We start from the raw sequence: 6653 nt of genomic DNA on the forward strand, positions 1-6653 counted from the left end.
TGATACATAAAGAAAACCCTGGGAATCAATAACTCCAACTTTAAGGCAGGCTTCAGTATCCTTACCTGGTGTTCCTTTATCTACCTAACAGGTTTCTTATATTTGTTTAATATATAATGCCCAGAATTTGTTGTTATATTTTGTTGGAGGGCTAGCAAAAGGCCCATCTACTTCATCTTCCCTGACACACCTCTTCATTTAACTTTAACCACACTGAAGAGAAAACTGGTTTAATGATAGTTTTTTTTTTTTAGATAAGGATATACTATAACATCATTTTATAATTTATTTTTTATTTATTATCATGTTCAGAGGTTTTTACACATCCATTCATATTGAGGTTCATTCTTCTTAACATACGCCCAATATCTCATTAAGCAAAATGTCATTATTTCTTTAGTCAGGCTCTTATTAATAAACTTTATCTTTCACAATGATGTTGCAATGAATAGCATTGCATATATTATTTCACTGCAGTTATTTCAGTAGAAAAATTACCAAATATTGAACTCAACTACTGTATTTCACAATACAGAAATCAGAAGTACAAGGTGTTCTTTTTGGGTACACTAAATTTACTTTCTTTCTAACAATAAACTGTAAGTTCCAAGACTTGCAGGAAGAGTCTCGCCACTATTCCCCTCTCACTGTCTGTGGGTCTTTGCCCGAGGGAGGATTCTTTAATTCCATTATAGCTCAGGGAACCTGAGTTGGTGTGGCCTGCAGACAAGTTGGTGCCTGCCAGTCTTAGTGTCTGTCAAGTTTTTGTGCACATTAATCAATGCCTGTATTTGATGATTTGTGTGTATGTGCCGAGTTTCAGAGAAGAAGTTTAGAGGAGCATACTTACTTAAAAACAACAACAACAAAAATCTTTTCCTAGAGAAAAAAAAAACTGTAGGTCAACAAAAATATACAAACACAGCTTTCTTGACTCATTTGAAATGTCTTCAGAATTAATTTCTTTCTGTTCTTTGATGTTAACAAAATCAAGCAAGACTTCTTAGGCACATTCTCTAGCAACATTTTAAGAAGGGACAGCAGTTTGTATACATCTTAATTAAGAACCACTAATAATGATGACATTTCTTTGCTGATTTTACTTCTGTGATGGGAATATTATGACCATCAGGCCCCATGGAAGGCAATTTCAGAGATTTCTCCTCAGTTGAACATGGGACTAAATTTTGAAAGTTGATGCATCAGTTGTTTGAAATTCTAAGCCTAATTTTCCCATATAAACATATCCTCAGAGAATCACAGAGAAAATTATCGACTATTATGAAACCAAGTTATAACAGAACAATTACTTATCTGCCTATTTAGTTGGCTTTAAATTCCTGGGATGGGAACAAGACTAAATCTTTTCTCTTTCTGTGCCCTAGTATGTAACATAGATCTGGTACATAGTATGTCTTCTATAAGTCAGAATGGGAGCAGATGTGAAGATTCTTAGTGCTCTCTGAAGATTCCTTTTCATGAAGATAGATTCATTACTATAACCTCTTTCTAGCTTCCCAAAGAAGAGAATTCTGTTGGGTCTGCTCTACTTGGTTGGTCTCCCATCTTCCTGAGGATGGGGTACCTGCAAAAGAGCCAGGGATTCATATATATATTTTATTTTATAATTAACTTAATTTCACGTATCAGCCACAGATTCCCCCATCCTCCCTCCTCCCACCCCCCAGCCCTCCCTCCCAATCCACCCCCCCCCATTCCTACCTCCTCCAAGGCAAGGTCTCCCCTGGGGAGTCAGCCCAGCCTGGTAGACTCAGCCAAGGCAGGTCCAGTCTCCTCCTCCCTACACCAAGGCTGAGCAAAGTGTCCCAGCATAGGCCCCAGGCTCCAAAAAGCCAGCCCATGCACCAAGGACAGGTCCTGGCTCCACTGCCTGGGGGCCTCCCAAACAGTTCAAGCTAATCAACTGTCTCACTTATCCAGAGGGCCTGATCCAGTTCCATGGGGGCTCCTCAGCTATTGGTTCACAGTTCATGCGTTTCCACTAGTCTGAGCCAGGGATTCTTAAATGCCCAATATCATCTATTATCAGCCTGAGATATGGGGCTGTTGGAATTGTATGCTAAACTATATTTTTCAGATCTGTAGAAACAACTGGCTCTATTTTGTCTTTGCCTTTGTCTTATTTACCAGTTGTTTGGAGTGCAGGAGTGAGAACTCTACAGCTGACCGCAGAATCACAGATGAAAGAACAGAGGCCAACGGAATTGAAGCTAATTAGCAAACTCCAAAGATTAGTTTCTGAGCACTTGTGATGCGAGGAACACACGCATAAACACAGCTCAGAGGGTTCTGAAGCCATGGGTGGTCAGCCTGAAGTCCCACAGCAAGCTGGGAAAGGATTTCTCCTCTAAGTCTTATGCTTACAAGACTTTCATTTGTTCTTCCTTCCTTTCCTTCTCTGTTTTCTCTCCTCTTTTTATGATATGATTAAGAGTTAGATCTTCCTATGCAAATCATGGAATTCTGTATTTTTTTCAAATCACAGGCTTCAATTATCTGAACTACCTTTTGCTCCTGTACACAGGAGGAGCCCTTTGGTCGTTACTAGACGCTAGCTTATAAGCCAACTCTTGGCAACCAGGTATACTACAGAGTGGTGGGACGCCCTGAAGTCCTGCTTATAGGCTTGGCCAGTCTCCTCAGTGTAAACGTCTTCTTCATGGCTGATTACAAATGACTGATGACCTAGGAACTGGCTTCTGGAAAAAGGAACACAAAGGTCCAATTTAAATTAAAGCTGCCTCCAGAAGACCTTGTTGGGGTCATTTCTCCCCCCTCTCTGTAAAAAGAAGTGGACACTGACTAAACACCTCCTAGAATGTAAGTCTCAGGGACCGCCAGCATGGAGAAATGTAACAGTCTATCCCAGCGCCATGTGGAGAGTGTCTGGCAGTGAAAGAGCACAAGTGACAGGATTCAGGATTCAGGGCACCAGCTCTGGTGACACTGCACTCTAAGGACATCAAGGGATGAGTGTGGCTGAGGGGCAGTGGTAAAGAATGCTCAGTGCACACACTGGGGTAACAAAAGGGCACACACAAGTGTGAACCATACACTATCCGATGGGAGCTGTACCCCACATTTCCAGCCTCATACCTGACAGCCTTGGCCAGCAATTAATACGTTTTCCACCTTAGCACTTTTTGTCTCCCTTCTCAACACAGTCTAGGGCATTCCTCACCCTTTACTTCAATGGCTGGACCAGTATTTTAAGACCATTAGTTTATTTTTTTTTCCACTTTGGGCTTCTCTGTATGTGGCAGGGGATACAAGCATTGCCCTCCGGATAGTTCTTCTTACTACCTTTAGTCCCCCAGAGCCTGTATTCTAGAAAGGGAACAGAGTTTGCTGGCCAAGCAACTGGAAAGCTAGAAGGAAGAGAAAGGCCTTTCCTGAGAGAGATGTTCCTATATCTAGACAGAAGGGCAAGGGAGCAGTAGGAAATCCTGAGATGCTGCGACTTGAGGCCCACCTTTAAGGATGCCACAAGGTCCTAAACGTGAATGACTGAGGATGCAGGATGCTCTGTAGCATGGCTCCAGATCTGAATATTGCTGTGGCTTTAAGTAGTGAAGAGAGGAAAAGAGCCAGGCGTGGTGGCACACACCTTTAGTCTAAACCCTTGAGAGGCAGAGACAGGAGGATCTCTATGAGTTCCAGGGCAGCCTGGTCTACACAATGCGTTCCAGGACAGCTGGGACTAAATGGAGAGACCCTGTCTCAAAAAACAAACAAATAAACGAACAAAAAACAAAGAGTGGAAAGACCTGAAAAGAGGGCTCGTATATTTAAGTCAGGGCCATGCCATCTATGGTCATGCACACTGCAAAATATGGCTCTAGGTGACAGTTCTGGAAAGAACAAGGGGAACGTGTGATAGATGGATTCAATAGCCTAAAGGACACCTGTGGGTATCAGGGCAGGAGGAGAAGAGGCTCTTCTCTCTGTAGGACAAATCTTAAAAGGTCTTATTAATAAAAACAAACCCAGAGCCAGGTATTGGGGTGAATGCTGAAAGATCAGAGAGGCAGAACAGGCCACAGCTAACCTCACCTTGCCAACTTCTCAGCCGATCCTGTTTCCTCAGACTGGAAGCCTCTGAGTCCTCATCTGGAATGAATCTCAGATGAACTGCTGATAAAAGCCTAAAAGCTTAACTAAGCTCTAGTTCCTGGTCCTCACACCTTAGATCCCTTTCTGCTTCCTGCCATCATTTCCTGGGATTAAAGGCATGTGTCATGATGCCTGGCTGTTTCCAGTGTGGCTTTGAACTCACAGAGATCCAGACGGATCTCTGCCTTGGGAATGCTAGGATTAAAGGTGTGTGTGTGCCACCATTTTCTGGCCTCTATGTCTAGTGGCTGTTCTGTTCTTTGACCCCAGATAAGTTTGTTAGGGTGCACAATATATTGGGGAACACAATATCACCACATCGCTCCTTGCCATAGATGCCTCCTTGGCAGTTACCTTTTACTCCTGTGGAGGCTGCTTATGCCACGTGACCCCACAGCAGCCCCTGATTGTATTTTCCAGGTAGGGGCTGTGGTTACTAGTCTCTCAGTCCCTTCCCTTTGGGAGACCGATGCTTAGCCTCGGAGACGTTCACTGCATTCAATCACTGTCTTGGTGGACATGGACACGGGCTGCACTTTCTGACCACAGCCCGCTGTGATAGTTATTAACAAGGTGATGTATTCCTTGCATAGCTACATTGTAGTTTCAGTTTTGGATCGCTGTGCTTTTTTTTATCAAATTCACTTACCCTGTTCTTTCGAGATGGTTGTTTGCTAAGCGGCAATCCACCAAATGGATAATTCTTCCGAGACAAGTGACATTTAAGAAGTGGATTTTGGGGGAGAGGAAGGACATCTTTAGGCCAAGATATAACCACAAAGGTGGCATCTGGGATGGAGCACCTGAGCCCCAGTTTCTGAAAGTCCTTTCAGAATACAAGTTCTGTTCGACAATTGGGACTAGTCCTTTTAAAGAATGTCTTTTTTTTTTTTTTCTTTCTCTCTCTTTTTTCTTCATGGATTGAACCGAACTGCTCTTCATGAAACACACAGTAAGCTTTGCAAAGTGCCTCCACATTGTTTTCATCTTTCAGAGGCCCACAGCAGTCCTCAAAGGCCCCACGTAATCTAATTTAGGCATAACCCTCATGAACCGCACATAAAGCTGTTGTCAGTAAGGCCTGCCTAGTGAATAAGCAACATAACCCTCATAAACCTCATATAAAGCTATTGTCAGCCACGGCTGCCTTGTGAATAGGTGTTCCTTGTGACACTCGAGAAGTAACCTAACTTTTGGTTGTTGTACGGAATCTCAGAGACTGGAACACCAGGCACCACCTAGCAAGGGACACAGTTAGCGATAATGCTCTCTCATGGAGCTAGCCTTGAGCCCAGTGAACTGAGAGTCCAGTCTGGCTTTTATTGCTCCTGGCCAAAGAACATTGCTAAATTTTCAGAACAAAGACCAAGTTACAAGGTGTTCTCCTGAAAAGATTATGAGTTCAGACAGGACAAAATGAGATTAAGCTTCTTAAAATAAAACATAATGTTTTGAGGTTGTTTTATAAGAATGAGCATTTTAACAATAACACTACTGTGACAGATTCAAATCTGAAATGACTTCTAGTGCCGCCTCTTAAGATACCCAGGAGAAGAAAACAAAAAATCCAACAAATGAAAAAAATGTTAAAAACTCTGATCGCTTGTGCATTCAATACCTGTATGATGCACTAGGGTCTATATTCTGAGAAGTTACATGCATGCCACTTTGGGGGAAAGTAACTATTATTTTCAGAACATTCACAGACCTGAGCTTTTCCTTCTGTTTTCTGACACTTACATCAGAGCACATGAGAGGCAATCCAGTAAGTATCCTTCAGTTACAGAGAAACCAGAGGCCATCTCTTGGACCCAGAGTGTTTATATTTATTAATATTGTTGGGGATATATATAGACTCTGGGATAAAAATGACTTGCTTAAGTTTGCATTAGTCTAGACGAAATTTATGATTCCTTATGTTCAGATAAAGCACCCTTTCAAAGACCACACAAGACTGGAACCTTAATTTACATTTAGAAACGCATAAACAGCTCGGCCCTGTACTAAGTCTGTGACTTTAAGAAAGTTCCTTACGTTTTCTGTATCTTCAAAATGCTGATTAGAAGAACTGCTAAGAGATGTAATCTTGGAAATGTATGTCAAAAGGGTTGGCACCTAGAGCTAAGTACATATCAGCAAATATTTGTGTGCTGCATTTAACCACTCTGACAGGAGAGAGGCACATGAATAGAGAAGAGATAATCTTGTTGGGAATGGCTTGTCACTCCTGCAAACCCAGAGCTCTGAAGACTAAGCAAGGTTCTCAGGAGCTTGAACCCAGTCTAGGCTACAGAGAGAGACCCTGTCAAGAAAGAAAAGGGAAGGAAGGGAGGAAGGAAGAAAGGAAAAGGGAAGAGAAACACATGACTCAGAATCTGAATTTGGCCTTCACCCTGCCCCCATATTTAGGGTTTTTCTCCTTAAATTTTTTTTTTGAATTACAGTATAATTTATAACTTCACGGGCTTCTGCTCTCCGCAACTTCTGCTCAGCAGAAACTCACAAATGACAGCCATGCC

The sequence above is a fragment of the Peromyscus eremicus genome, chromosome 13 (genome assembly GCF_949786415.1).
Source record: "Peromyscus eremicus chromosome 13, PerEre_H2_v1, whole genome shotgun sequence".
In the NCBI taxonomy this organism is placed as follows: domain Eukaryota; kingdom Metazoa; phylum Chordata; class Mammalia; order Rodentia; family Cricetidae; genus Peromyscus; species Peromyscus eremicus.